The sequence below is a fragment of the Podarcis raffonei genome, chromosome 3 (genome assembly GCF_027172205.1).
Source record: "Podarcis raffonei isolate rPodRaf1 chromosome 3, rPodRaf1.pri, whole genome shotgun sequence".
In the NCBI taxonomy this organism is placed as follows: domain Eukaryota; kingdom Metazoa; phylum Chordata; class Lepidosauria; order Squamata; family Lacertidae; genus Podarcis; species Podarcis raffonei.
This window is the reverse complement of record NC_070604.1, coordinates 124,315,188-124,330,748: the sequence shown is the minus strand read 5'-3', so window position 1 is coordinate 124,330,748 and position 15,561 is coordinate 124,315,188. Positions and strand designations below refer to the sequence as shown.

General features: G+C 51.1%; 1 protein-coding gene across 4 annotated transcripts in view; it reads right to left on the bottom strand.

Moving 5' to 3' along the window:
• Positions 1–15,561, bottom strand: part of LOC128411538 (zinc finger protein 850-like) — a 123,407-nt gene that overhangs the window by 25,665 nt on the left and 82,181 nt on the right. The gene's annotated exons all lie outside the window — the stretch shown is intronic.

Genomic DNA, 15,561 nt, shown 5'->3' with positions numbered 1-15,561 from the left:
CAAGTCAGGCAGGGCCAGAGCTGTCAAGGGACCAGCAGCCTCCCCTGTCCCGGGGACAGTCGACGGGATGTCTAACAATCTGGGAGAGCAGTGGGAGGCTCCATGCAGGACTCCTCAGAAACCAGGGAGAGCTCCGAGGAAGGTGCATCGCGCCAAAGGGACCCATCCGGCCCAGGATCCTGCGCCCACAGTGGCACCCAGGCGCCCCCAAGCAGGAGGAGAGCGCCTTTTGCCCTCTAAGGTAGACTGGCTCTGTCCATGGAGGCTCCATGCAGGAAGAGCTCCGAGGAAGGTGCATCGCGCCAAAGGGACCCATCCGGCCCAGGATCCTGCGCCCACAGTGGCACCCAGGCGCCCCAAGCAGGAGGAGAGCGCCTTTGGCCCGCTAAGGTAGACTGGCTCTGTCCATGGAGGCTCCATGCAGGAAGAGCTCCGAGGAAGGTGCATCGCGCCAAAGGGACCCATCCGGCCCAGGATCCTGCGCCCACAGTGGCACCCAGGCGCCCCAAGCAGGAGGAGAGCGCCTTTGGCCCGCTAAGGTAGACTGGCTCTGCCCCTGGAGGCTCCATGCAGGAAGAGCTCTGAGGAAGGTGCATCGCGCCAAAGGGACCCATCCGGCCCAGGATCCTGCCTTAGCTGTCAACTTTCAGATTTGAAAAGAAGGGATCAGCAGCCTCACCTGTCCCAGGGACAGTCTATGGGAGATCGAATAATCTGGGATAGCAGCGGGAAATGGCGCTGGAATAAGGGAATTTGCCCCCAAAAAAGGGAAGGTCGTGGGGCGCAGAGGGTTCTGTGGTCTATAAGCCACTGAGACTTGGGCTGCCCAGCGGAAGGTCTGTGCTTCCAACCCCCAGGACTGAGCTCCCCTTGCTCTGTCCCAGCTCCTGCCAACCTAGCAGTTCAAAAGCACACCAGCGCAAGTAGAGAAATAGGTACCACTGTGGTGTTTCTGTGCGCTCTGGCACTTCTCATGGTGTCCCATTGCACCAGAAGCGGTTCAGTCCTGCCGCCTAAAGCTGTCTGCGGACCAACATGGGCTCCCTCAGCCTGAAGCGAGATGGGCTCTGCACCCCACTCGCCTTTGACGGGACCTGACCTTCCAGGGGTCCTTACCTCACCCAACAGAGGAAGGGAAGGTTCACGTGTCGGACTGAGCAGGAAAAGGGGGGCTGCCTTGGCCTCCCCTTCCCCTTTAGAGCAAGCGCCTCTGGGACGCAAGAGGGGGGTGCTGGGTCTGCTACTGCCGCTCTCGCTACCCCTCTCCAACTTCAGCAGGAGCTGTTTATCCAGAGGAGGAAAGAATCCTGGGAGGAGACATTCTACTTCTTTATTAAATTTATATACCGCCCTATGCCCACAGGCTTTCAGGGCAATTCACAAAATAAAACCAACCACGCAATAAAACCTCCCGCCAAACACATTTTAAAAGGGCATAGGATGTCAATCAAATCAACCAAAGGCCTGGTTAAAAAGGAACATTTTTGCCCGGTGCCTAAAGGTGTGTAACAAAGGCGCTTGGGAGAGCATTCTTCACATGGGGAGCCACTGCAGAGAAGGCCCCGTTCCTGCCACCTCTCAAAGAGGAGGGACACGAAGAAGGGCCTCAGAAGATGATCTCAGGGTCCGGGGAGGTTCATATGGAGAGAGGCGGTCCTTGAGGAATTGCGGTCCTGAGCTGTTTAAGGCTTAATAGGTCAAAACCAGCACACTGAATGGGCAGCCAGTGCAGTCGGACCAGGATTGGTGCAATATGTTCAAACCGTCTTGCTCCGGTGAGCAACCTGGCCGCTGAATTCTGCACCAGCTGCAGTTTCCGAACCGTCTTCAGAGGCAGCCCAACGTAGAACGCATTGCAGTAATCTAACCTTGAGGTTGCCAGAGCATAGACAACAGTAGTTAGGTGATCCCTGTCCAGACTGGGGCGTAGTTGGGCCACCAGCCGAAGCTGATGGAAGGCACTCTGGGCCACGGAGGCCACCTGAGCCTTGAGCGACAGGAAAGGATCCAGGAAGACCCCCAAGCTATGAAGCTGCTCCTTCAGAGGAAGTGTAACCCCATCAAGAGCAGGCCATCTCTCTAGAATGGTATACTAAAAATGATGAAGTTAGATCAGTGATGGGCAAGAGACTTTGGTTATAATATACAATTTTTATCATGGGAAAAGTTATGGAATGAGGATTTGAAGTTTACGGCTTGCTGTTCTGTTGAAAGAAACCTATATGAAAATGATGTATTGTTGGTATCTAAAACTGAATAAAATTGCAAAAATGTATAGAACCAGCTCAAATTTGTGCTGGAAATGTAAAAGGAAAGAAGGTACCTTTTATCATATGTGGTGGTCCTGTGGAGTGGTAAAAGCGTTCTGGGAAATAATATGCACTGAGTTGAAGAAAGTGTTTAAGAGGCTTTTCTGTTAGGTATAATATGTGATGAATTACCAAAGAAAATAAGGGACTGTTAATATGAGAGGTAATTGGATTACATATGGCCAATTGTTATTTAAAGAAGGAGGAAAATGGAAAATGAAACCATATGAACAGGTTAAAGAACATGTATATGACTGGTTGCATTATTTTCAAATAAATGAAATGTTTAGGAAAGATATCAAATAATGTGGTTATGCAGACAAGGATTCAAAATTTCAGATAGAAATAATAAATAACGACTTCAACATTTTATCCAAAATGTATAAGTTGTTGCTAGAATGGAATTTGAAGGATGAAGAAGCTAAGTCGGTAATGATACATTGGGCCAGAGATTTTGGTTACAACATACAATTTGAGGATTGGGAAAGATTATGGAAAGAAAATTTAAAATTTACAGCATGTATGGCGTTAAAAGAAAATGTTATGAAAATGTTTTACAGATGGTACATAACACCGGTAAAATTAGCGAAAATGTATAATATATGTAATAGGTGTTGGAAATGTAAAGATAAAGAAGGTTCTTTTTATCATATGTGGTGGGAATGTAAGAAAGTGTGATGGGATGATGAGCTGCTTGTGCGTAAAATCCTAATCCCTCAGAGTTTGGCTAAGTCCCCAAACCTCTGTCTGTGACGGAGCTCCTTAAGCATGGCTCCATCAGTCGCTCGTAGAATCGGACAGTGGGCGTTTACGGAACTTCTTCCAGCATAAAAGTTCCTTAACGGAAACGCGTCTTCTGGACTCTCGGCGTGACAGTTTCCGGCGAGGAGTAGGTGTCCCTATGGGAGGTCCTGAAACCTCCCCACTATTTTCGTTGGAAGTGTTTCTGAGCCCTCCCTCCGACTCACTTTCCCTTGGAACTCCACTTCTCCCCCTGCTGGTCCCCTCCTCCGCTGAATGGTCTCTCTCACCCTCCATGAGCCCTTTCACCTCCTTAGTCTCAGATGGCAGTTCCCTGACATCCACCTCCCCTCCAGGGCCCCCTTCACCCCCTTCCCTCCCCTCCTCTGCGGGAGGCGAGGGAGCAAAACCCCTGAAGGAACCTCCCTCATCTTCCGAAGTTTCGAACACTTCCCTCCACCTCTTGCTGTTTCCGGTTTCCAAGTACTCCTCCTCATCGGAGTCTGTTTCTCCTTCCAACTCCGATTCCCTGAATCCCTCCAGTTCCTCCTCATCGTCGGTGGTGCCAAAGTACTCCCTCCGAAACCTCGCTACTGGCTGAGGTTTCCTGGGGAACCTTTGGTGGAACGTTTCGATCAAGATCTCGTCACGGACCTCCTCTGCCTTCACCCAGGTGTTTTCCGACTCCGGTTCCCCTTCCCACGCGACCAAATACTCCACCTGATTACCCTTCCACCTGGAGTCGATGATTTCCGCCACATGGTTGCGGCTTTCCCTTTCTTCTATGGCTGGCCCCCGTGTGGATATCCCTTCACCTTCCCCCCTGTATGGTGACAGTAATGACCTGTGGAATACTGGGTGCAGTTTCATGTGGTTCGGTAACCGGAGTCTGAACGCCACTGGGTTGACCTGTTGGATGACCTCAAATGGTCCCAATCTTTTGGGTCTCAATTTCTTGCAACCCCCCTTGAACGGCAACCCTTGGGTTGATAGCCAGACCTGACTCCCCACCCTAATTGTTTCACCTTCCCTTCTGCTCTTGTCTGCCTGCCTCTTATATTCTTCCTTGGCCCTTTCTAAGTTGAGTTGGAGTTGACGATGGATCGCTTCCATTTCTTCTACAAAAAGTTCCGCGGCCGGAACACTCCATCTTTCCCCTCCTTCCCCTGGAAACGCCCTGGGGTGGCACCCATAATTAGCCAAAAAGGGGCTCATCCCGGTGGACACATTCTCAGCATTATTGTAAGCAAATTCCGCTAGTGCCAACTTTTCGACCCAATCGTTCTCTCTGTCATTGACATAACACCTCAGGTATTGTTGGAGAATACCGTTTGCTCTCTCCGCCTGCCCATTGGTCTCAGGGTGCCTGGCAGTCGAAAAGTTGACCTCTACGTGCAATAAGCTCATAAGTTTCCTCCAGAATCTGGACGTGAACTGTTTCCCTCTGTCGGAAACCACCCTCAAGGGGGCGCCATGCAGTCTGAAAATATGTTCTACAAACAATTTCGCTGTTTCTTCCGCCGTGACTGCATGTGAGCAAGCTACAAAGTGACCCATCTTAGTTAACAGGTCTACTACGACTAGTATGGCGGTTTTCCCCTGGGATTTGGGCAGATCAGTCATAAAATCTATCGACACCGCCTCCCACGGTCGTTCTGGTGTGGGTAACGGTTCTAATAACCCCGCTGGTGCCCGCCTTTCTCCTTTGGCTCTCTGGCATTGGTCACACCTTCTCACATACTCCCGTACATCCTCCCTCACCTTGGGCCACCAAAACTCCCTGGTCACCAACCACATGGTCTTGTGTTGCCCAAAATGCCCCGCTGTGGGATTGTCGTGCAGCTGTTTGAGTACTCTCCCCCTCAATTCCCCTTCGGGTATATATAGCGCCCCTCTGTAATACAATGCCCCGTTTCTTTCTTCAAAACCCCCGGGGTCTTCTCCCTCTCTCCTTAGACCTCTGAGCTTGTCCTGGGCGTACTCATCATTTACCGTTCCCTCTACCAGTTCTCTTTGCCCCACCCAGGCCGCACCACACACCCAGTGGTCCTCTGGGATAATATGTCTCTCTTCCGACGCTCCCTCCCCCTCCAAATATTCAGGTTTGCGAGAGAGAGCGTCCGCTCTGATGTTTTCTGGACCTGGCACATAGCAAATTTCAAAATGGAATTTGGAGAACTCCTGGGCCCATCTCACTTGTCGTTGGTTGAGCACCCGTGCCGTTCTCCAATACTCCAAATTCTTGTGGTCCGTACACACTTGCACCTTATGTTGTGCGCCAATTAGTAAGTGTCTCCATCTCCGGAACGCTTCGTGAATGGCGAGTAGTTCTCGGTCATATACCGTGTAGTTCCTCTCGGATTTGTTCAGCTTACGCGAGAAGAAGGCACACGGTCTCCATTCCGACTTATTGCTCCCTGGCTGAAGCAGCACCGCCCCCACCGCCCGGTCTGAGGCATCAGTTTCCACTCTCATGGGTTTTTGTAAATCCACATGCAGGAGCTGTTCTTCCGAAGCGAATGCCCTTTTCAATTCCTCAAAAGCATGCTCCGCCTCCGCCGTCCAAACGAATTTCTTCTTGCTGCTCAGACAGTCCGTGATGGGAGCCGTTAAGTGGGCAAAGTTCTTGATGAATTTACGGTAAAAGTTCCCAAACCCTAAGAACCTTTGCACATCTTTTTTCGTTTTCGGTGTCTTCCATTCCAGCACCGCCTGGACCTTCCCTGGATCCATGGCTAATCCCTTGTCTGATAAGCGGTACCCCAGGAATTCCACCTCCTTGGTGTGGAACTGACACTTCTCCAATTTCACCCACAACTGGTTTGCTTGCAGCTGGCTCAGCACTTCCCTGACATCCTTTACATGCTGCTCCTCATTCTCTGAATATATCAGCACGTCATCGAGGAAGGCCACACAATTCTTGTAGAGCAAAGGTCCCAGTACGTGGTTCATGAGCGATTGAAAACAGGCGGAGCCTGATTGTAATCCGAATGGCATAACGAGATATTCAAACGCCCCCAAAGGGGTGAACATGGTGGTTTTCCATTCATCCCCCTTCTTTATTCGTATCAGGTTGTATGCTCCTCTCAGGTCCAGTTTCGTGAATATCTTTCCCTTCCTCACCCTGGTCAAAATGTCATCAATCCTGGGCATGGGGAAAGTCACTGGTTCTGACACGGCATTTAGGGCCCGGTAGTCCACGACCAATCTCGGTTTATCCGTGTTTTTTTTGTCCACAAAAAACACTGGGCTCCCCCCCACCGCTCTGGACTCTCTGATGAAGCCCCTCTTCAGGTTTTTATCAATAAACTCCCTTAACTCCTGCATTTCCCTGTCTGACATGGCGTACAGCTTGCCCACGGGGAGCTGGGCCCCAGGGACCAGATTAATTTGGCAGTCAAAGTCTCTGTGCGGTGGTAATTTATCTGCTTCCCTTTCACTGAAGACCTTGCTCAGGTCAGCGTATTGTTTGGGAACCTTCCCTTTGTCCGCCACTTCCGTCCCTGCTAGAGAGGCTTTTGCCCCTTCTGGCACCTTTCCCTCTCTGCAGTGTTCCAGACAATGTGCTGACCCAAAGGAGACCACTCTCTGATGCCAGCCCACTAGCGGGTCATGCAACGCTAGCCAGCTCATTCCCAAAATGACTGGAGCCCCTCCCAGGGTGGCTACATTGAACGCTATCCTCTCAGTGTGCCTGGCCACCCTCATAACCATTGGGACGGTTTGTAGGCTGACTTCTCCTCCCAGCAGCTCCCTCCCATCGATCGTGGTGACCTGCAGGGGGTTGCTTAAAGGGAGTGTCTGTATCTGGTGTTCAGCTGCAAACTCCTTGCTCATAAAATTACAGGAGCTGCCTGAGTCCAGCAGCGCCTTAGTCTTTAGTGGGTATCCGTTTGCCAGCTCTAGCAACACCTCTATTACTAGGGCTGGTCTTGGAGGTTCCGGAGTGGGCACTTTTACTGCTCCTTGGCCTGTCTGCAGTGCCCTGACAGAGGCAGACAGGCGTTGGCTTTTACTGGCTCCTGGACTTCCTCCTCCTTCCCCCCAACAGCTCCAGCCATCCCTTGCCATTCCTTTCTTTGCGGGCAGACTCTGGCAAAGTGACCTGGCTGCTGGCAGAGATAACATTTCTTGGCGCTCTTTCCCTCCTTCTTCCTCCCTTCACTGGGATTTGAAACTGCGCGCGCGCGCGCTGTTCCAACTTCCATCGGCTCTCCTGGCGGGAAACTTGGTTCTGGAATCTCTGGAATGCGGAAATCCCTCCAACGCTCTCCTTTCCCCTCCCGCTTCTCCAAGGCTCTTGCCTCCTGGCGTGCTCCAATGGTCAGCGCTGATTTGGTCAGCTGGTCCATAGACTCCGCCCTGGGCGCCCGGGAAAGTTCATCTTTCACCGCCGAAGAAAGCCCCTCTTCAAAGAGCATTTGAATGGGTTCCGCCGAAAGGTCCCACCCCAATCTATGTATCAACATTGTAAACTCAGTCCAGTACTCACGAACCGATCGGCTCCCCTGTTTGCACGCCATCAATTGTCTGCGCACCAGCCCCTGTTCAATCTCGCTGGAAAACATCAAATCCATGGCGCGAAAAAACTTCCTCGCGTCCTTCAGCATGTCACTATTCCCTGCCATCAGGGGTCTGACCCAATCTCTCGCCCCTCCTTCGAGATGGCCAATCACAAACGCCACTCTCGATGCCTCGTCGGGAAAGTCATTAAACTGCAGTTCAAGAGCATACTGCATCTCTGTCCTAAAGGCTTGGTAGTTCCTGGGGTCCCCCCCAAACTTCTGCACTATTCCTGGCATCTTTCTTGCTAGTGTAGCGCCTTTTGCCTTTTCTGCATCCTGCGCCCTCCTTTCTTCTAGCCTCGCCGTTTGCATTGCTAGCTGGAGTTCCAACACTCTGTACCTTTCTTCCAGGCTTGGACCCTCTCCAGCTCCTGCTGCTCCTCCGGCTCCGGCTGGGTTACTCATGATGCCTCTCTGCACAAGCTGCTTTCAGGGACTGTCCGATTGCTGTGATGGGATGATGAGCTGCTTGTGCGTAAAATCCTAATCCCTCAGAGTTTGGCTAAGTCCCCAAACCTCTGTATGTGATGGAGCTCCTTAAGCATGACTCCATCAATCGCTCGTTGAATCGGACAGTGGGCGTTTACGGAACTTCTTCCAGCATAAAAGCTCCTTAACGGAAACGCGTCTTCTGGACTCTCGGCGTGACAGTTTCCGCCGAGGAGTGGGTGTCCCTACAGGAGGTCCTGAAATCTCCCCGCTGCTCCCGCTTGAAGTGTCTCTGAGCCCTCCCTCCGACTCACTTTCCCTTGGAACTCCACTTCTCCCCCTGCTGGTCCCCTCCTCCGCTGAATGGTCTCTCTCACCCTCCATGAGCCCTTTCACCTCCTTAGTCTCAGATGGCAGTTCCCTGACAGAAAGTGAAAGGCTTCTGGGAAAGGATATATAATGAATTGAAGAAGATATTAAAATATACATTTATAAAGAAACCAGAGGCTTTTCTGTTAGGAATATTAGGAAATGAGATAAAGAGAAAGGACTGTAAATTTTTCCAATATGCAGTGACAGCTGCAAGAGTGTTACTGGCCCAGAAATGGAAACAGCAGGAAATACCGACGATGGAAGAATGGAGAATGAAGCTGTTAGACTATGCTGAGTTGGATAAATTGACTGGGAAGATTAGATATTTAAGAGACCAAAAGTTCATCGAGGACTGGGGAAAATTTGTGGAATATCTGGAAAGTATAAGTGAGGGACAGATAACGCTAGAGGGATTTAAAGAAGCACTGTGATAATTTGTGAAAAATTGGATGTGAAATTATTATGTGTTTTTGTTTTTGTTGTAAGCCAATAAAAATTATTTAATAGAAAATAAAGGACTGTTTATGTATGCAATGACGGCAGTGAGAATGTTTTTGGCCCAGAGATGGAAAGAAGACTAAAGAAGACTAAAGAAGAGCGGCAGACCAAACTAATGGAATACGCAGAAATGGCGAGACTAAGGGGAAAGATCAGAAACCAGGAAGAACAAGTATTTTTAAAAGACTAGAATAATTTTATTGTATACTTGAAAGACCACTGTAGACAGTTAAAATCATGGGCAGGGATACAATGACACTTGTAATGTGAACTCAACTTTGGTTACTATGATTACATAATACAGTGGTACCTCGGGTTAAGTACTTAATTCGTTCCGGAGGTCCGTTCTTAACCTGAAGCTGACCTGAAGCTAAACCTTTAGCTAATGGGGCCTCCTGCTGCCACCTCGCCGCCGGAGCACGATTTCTGTTCTCATCCTGAAGCAAAGTTCTTAACCCGAGATACGATTTCTGGGTTAACAGAGTCTGTAACCTGAAGTGTATGTGTGATGGGATGATGAGCTGCTTGTGCGTAAAATCCTAATCCCTCAGAGTTTGGCTAAGTCCCCAAACCTCTGTATGTGATGGAGCTCCTTAAGCATGACTCCATCAATCGCTCGTTGAATCGGACAGTGGGCGTTTACGGAACTTCTTCCAGCATAAAAGCTCCTTAACGGAAACGCGTCTTCTGGACTCTCGGCGTGACAGTTTCCGCCGAGGAGTGGGTGTCCCTACAGGAGGTCCTGAAATCTCCCCGCTGCTCCCGCTTGAAGTGTCTCTGAGCCCTCCCTCCGACTCACTTTCCCTTGGAACTCCACTTCTCCCCCTGCTGGTCCCCTCCTCCGCTGAATGGTCTCTCTCACCCTCCATGAGCCCTTTCACCTCCTTAGTCTCAGATGGCAGTTCCCTGACATCCACCTCCCCTCCAGGGCCCCCTTCACCCCCTTCCCTCCCCTCCTCTGCGGGAGGCGAGGGAGCAAAACCCCTGAAGGAACCTCCCTCATCTTCCGAAGTTTCGAACACTTCCCTCCACCTTTTGCTGTCTCCGGTTTCCAAGTACTCCTCCTCATCGGAGTCTGTTCCTCCTTCCAACTCCGATTCCCTGAATCCCTCCAGTTCCTCCTCATCGTCGGTGGTGCCAAAGTACTCCCTCCGAAACCTCGCTACTGGCTGAGGTTTCCTGGGGAACCTTTGGTGGAACGTTTCGATCAAGATCTCGTCACGGACCTCCTCTGCCTTCACCCAGGTGTTTTCCGACTCCGGTTCCCCTTCCCACGCGACCAAATACTCCACCTGATTACCCTTCCACCTGGAGTCGATGATTTCCGCCACATGGTTGCGGCTTTCCCTTTCTTCTATGGCTGGCCCCCGTGTGGATACCCCTTCACCTTCCCCCCTGTATGGTGACAGTAATGACCTGTGGAATACTGGGTGCAGTTTCATGTGGTTCGGTAACCGGAGTCTGAACGCCACTGGGTTGACCTGTTGGATGACCTCAAATGGTCCCAATCTTTTGGGTCTCAATTTCTTGCAACCCCCCTTGAACGGCAACCCTTGGGTTAATAGCCAGACCCGACTCCCCACCCTAATTGTTTCACCTTCCCTTCTGCTCTTGTCTGCCTGCCTCTTATATTCTTCCTTGGCCCTTTCTAAGTTGAGTTGGAGTTGACGATGGATCGCTTCCATTTCTTCTACAAAATGTTCAGCGGCCGGAACACTCCATCTTTCCCCTCCTTCCCCTGGAAACGCCCTGGGGTGGCACCCATAATTAGCCAAAAAGGGGCTCATCCCGGTGGACACATTCTCTGCATTATTGTAAGCAAATTCCGCTAGTGCCAACTTTTCGACCCAATCGTTCTCTCTGTCATTGACATAACACCTCAGGTATTGTTGGAGGATACCGTTTGCTCTCTCCGCCTGCCCATTGGTCTCAGGGTGCCTGGCAGTCGAAAAGTTGACCTCTACGTGCAACAAGCTCATAAGTTTCCTCCAGAATCTGGACGTGAACTGTTTCCCTCTGTCGGAAACCACCCTCAAGGGGGCGCCATGCAGCCTGAAAATATGTTCTACAAACAATTTCGCTGTTTCTTCCGCCGTGACTGCATGTGAGCAAGCTACAAAGTGACCCATCTTAGTTAACAGGTCTACTACGACTAGTATGGCGGTTTTCCCCTGGGATTTGGGCAGATCAGTCATAAAATCTATCGACACCGCCTCCCACGGTCGTTCTGGTGTGGGTAACGGTTCTAATAACCCCGCTGGTGCCCGCCTTTCTCCTTTGGCTCTCTGGCATTGGTCACACCTTCTCACATACTCCCGTACATCCTCCCTCACCTTGGGCCACCAAAACTCCCTGGTCACCAACCACATGGTCTTGTGTTGCCCAAAATGCCCCGCTGTGGGATTGTCGTGCAGCTGTTTGAGTACTCTCCCCCTCAATTCCCCTTCGGGTATATATAGCGCCCCTCTATAATACAATGCCCCGTTTCTTTCTTCAAAACCCCCGGGGTCTTCTCCCTCTCTCCTTAGACCTCTGAGCTTATCCTGGGCGTACTCATCATTTACCGTTCCCTCTACCAGTTCTCTTTGCCCCACCCAGGCCGCACCACACACCCAGTGGTCCTCTGGGATAATATGTCTCTCTTCCGGCGCTCCCTCCCCCTCCAAATATTCAGGTTTGCGAGAGAGAGCGTCCGCTCTGATGTTTTCTGGACCTGGCACATAGCAAATTTCAAAATGGAATTTGGAGAACTCCTGGGCCCATCTCACTTGTCGTTGGTTGAGCACCCGTGCCGTTCTCCAATACTCCAAATTCTTGTGGTCCGTACACACTTGCACCTTATGTTGTGCGCCAATTAGTAAGTGTCTCCATCTCCGGAACGCTTCGTGAATGGCGAGTAGTTCTCGGTCATATACCGTGTAGTTCCTCTCGGATTTGTTCAGCTTACGCGAAAAGAAGGCACACGGTCTCCATTCCGACTTATTGCTCCCTGGCTGAAGCAGCACCGCCCCCACCGCCCGGTCTGAGGCATCAGTTTCCACTCTCATGGGTTTCTGTAAATCCACATGCAGGAGTTGTTCTTCCGAAGCGAATGCCTTTTTCAATTCCTCAAAAGCGTGCTCCGCCTCCGCCGTCCAAACGAATTTCTTCTTGCTGCTTAGACAGTCCGTGATGGGAGCCGTTAAGTGGGCAAAGTTCTTGATGAATTTACGGTAAAAGTTCCCAAACCCTAAGAACCTTTGCACATCTTTTTTCGTTTTCGGTGTCTTCCATTCCAGCACCGCCTGGACCTTGCCTGGATCCATGGCTAATCCCTTGTCTGATAAGCGGTACCCCAGGAATTCCACCTCCTTGGTGTGGAACTGACACTTCTCCAATTTCACCCACAACTGGTTTGCTTGCAGCTGGCTCAGCACTTCCCTGACATCCTTTACATGCTGCTCCTCATTCTCTGAATATATCAGCACGTCATCGAGGAAGGCCACGCAATTCTTGTAGAGCAAAGGTCCCAGTACGTGGTTCATGAGCGATTGAAAACAGGCGGAGCCTGATTGTAATCCGAATGGCATAACGAGATATTCAAACGCCCCCAAAGGGGTGAACATGGTGGTTTTCCATTCATCCCCCTTCTTTATTCGTATCAGGTTGTATGCTCCTCTCAGGTCCAGTTTCGTGAATATCTTTCCCTTCCTCACCCTGGTCAAAATGTCATCAATCCTGGGCATGGGGAAAGTCACTGGTTCTGACACGGCATTCAGCCGCCGGTAGTCCACTACAAGCCTGGGTTTATCCGTGTTTTTTTTGTCCACAAAAAACACTGGGCTCCCCCCCACCGCTCTGGACTCTCTGATGAAGCCCCTCTTCAGGTTTTTATCAATAAACTCCCTTAACTCCTGCATTTCCCTGTCTGACATGGCGTACAGCTTGCCCACGGGGAGCTGGGCCCCAGGGACCAGGTTAATTTGGCAGTCAAAGTCTCTGTGCGGTGGTAATTTATCTGCTTCCCTTTCACTGAAGACCTTGCTCAGGTCAGCGTATTGTTTGGGCACCTTCCCTTTGTCCGCCACTTCCGTCCCTGCTAGAGAGGCTTTTGCCCCTTCTGGCACCTTTCCCTCTCTGCAGTGTTCCAGGCAATGTGCCGACCCAAAGGAGACCACTCTCTGATGCCAGCCCACTAGCGGGTCATGCAACGCTAGCCAGCTCATTCCCAAAATGACTGGAGCCCCTCCCAGGGTGGCCACATTGAACGCTATCCTCTCAGTGTGCCTGGCCACCCTCATAACCATTGGGACGGTTTGTAGGCTGACTTCTCCTCCCAACAGCTCCCTCCCATCGATCGTGGTGACCTGCAGGGGGTTGCTTAAAGGGAGTGTCTGTATCTGGTGTTCAGCTGCAAACTCCTTGCTCATAAAATTACAGGAGCTGCCTGAGTCCAACAGCGCCTTTGTCTTTAGTGGGTATCCGTTTGCCAGCTCTAGCAACACCTCTATTACTAGGGCTGGTCTTGGAGGTTCCGGAGTGGGCACTTTTACTGCTCCTTGGCCTGTCTGCAGTGCCCTGACAGAGGCAGACAGGCGTTGGCTTTTACTGGCTCCTGGACTTCCTCCTCCTTCCCCCCAACAGCTCCCGCCATCCCTTGCCATTCCTTTCTTTGCGGGCAGACTCTGGCAAAGTGACCTGGCTGCTGGCAGAGATAACATTTCTTGGCGCTCTTTCCCTCCTTCTTCCTCCCTTCACTGGGATTTGAAACTGCGCGCGCGCGCGCTGTTCCAACTTCCATCGGCTCTCCTGGCGGGAAACTTGGTTCTGGAATCTCTGGAATGCGGAAATCCCTCCAACGCTCTCCTTTCCCCTCCCGCTTCTCCAAGGCTCTTGCCTCCTGGCGTGCTCCAATGGTCAGCGCTGATTTGGTCAGCTGGTCCATAGACTCCGCCCTGGGCGCCCGGGAAAGTTCGTCTTTCACCGCCGAAGAAAGCCCCTCTTCAAAGAGCATTTGAATGGGTTCCGCCGATAGGTCCCACCCCAATTTATGTATCAACATTGTAAACTCAGTCCAGTACTCACGAACCGATCGGCTCCCCTGTTTGCACGCCATCAATTGTCTGCGCACCAGCCCCTGTTCAATCTCGCTGGAAAACATCAAATCCATGGTGCGAAAAAACTTCCTCGCGTCCTTCAGCATGTCACTATTCCCTGCCATCAGGGGTCTGACCCAATCTCTCGCCCCTCCTTCGAGATGGCCAATCACAAACGCCACTCTCGATGCCTCGTCGGGAAAGTCGTTAAACTGCAGTTCGAGAGCATACTGCATCTCTGTCCTAAAGGCTTGGTAGTTCCTGGGGTCCCCCCCAAACTTCTGCACCATTCCTGGCATCTTTCTTGCTAGTGTAGCGCCTTTTGCCTTTTCTGCATCCTGCGCCCTCCTTTCTTCTAGCCTCGCCGTTTGCATTGCTAGCTGGAGTTCCAACACTCTGTACCTTTCTTCCAGGCTTGGACCCTCTCCAGCTCCTGCTGCTCCTCCGGCTCCGGCTGGGTTACTCATGATGCCTCTCTGCACAAGCTGCTTTCAGGGACTGTCCGATTGCTGTGATGGGATGATGAGCTGCTTGTGCGTAAAATCCTAATCCCTCAGAGTTTGGCTAAGTCCCCAAACCTCTGTCTGTGATGGAGCTCCTTAAGCATGGCTCCATCAGTCGCTCGTTGAATCGGACAGTGGGCGTTTACGGAACTTCTTCCAGCATAAAAGCTCCTTAACGGAAACGCGTCTTCTGGACTCTCGGCGTGACAGTTTCCGCCGAGGAGTGGGTGTCCCTACAGGAGGTCCTGAAATCTCCCCGCTGCTCCCGCTTGAAGTGTCTCTGAGCCCTCCCTCCGACTCACTTTCCCTTGGAACTCCACTTCTCCCCCTGCTGGTCCCCTCCTCCGCTGAATGGTCTCTCTCACCCTCCATGAGCCCTTTCACCTCCTTAGTCTCAGATGGCAGTTCCCTGACAGTATGTAACCTGAAGCATATGTAACCCGAGGTACCACTGTAGATGGGTAATGGTAAAAGATGCAGGAAAAAAGGAAAAGGTAGAATCTTTAGAACTGGAACCCATGACGGGGAGGTCTGAAGGTCTGAACCTTGATATTTTTTATGTTTTGGAAAGGTTAAAGTTATCGTGTATTTAAATTTTTTAAACAATTTTTAAGAGCGGGTGATCTCCCAGCCATCTGGTCTAGGGCACCACCCACTAACTGCCTCAGTCTTATCTGGATTGAGTTTCAGTTTGACATTGAGTTTCAGACATCCACTCCACCTTCCTCCCAGGGAAGGCAAAAAGAGCAGAGACTGCTAAACTACTAAAAATGCTGAAAAACGGAGGGACACATTCCATGCTGGATGTCATCAGACGGTTGACTCATGTTCAGCTTGTGGTCCAGTGAGACCATTGTTGTTGTTGTTTAGTCGTTTAGTGTTGTCCAACTCTTTGTGACCCCCTGGACCAGAGCATGCCAGACCCTCCTGTCTTCCACTGCCTCCCGGTTTGGTCAAACTCATGCTGGTAGCTTCGAGAACACTGTCCCACCATCTCATCCTCTGTCGTCCCCTTCTCCTTGTGCCCTCCATCTTTCCCAACATCAGGGTCTTTTCCAGGGAGTCTTCT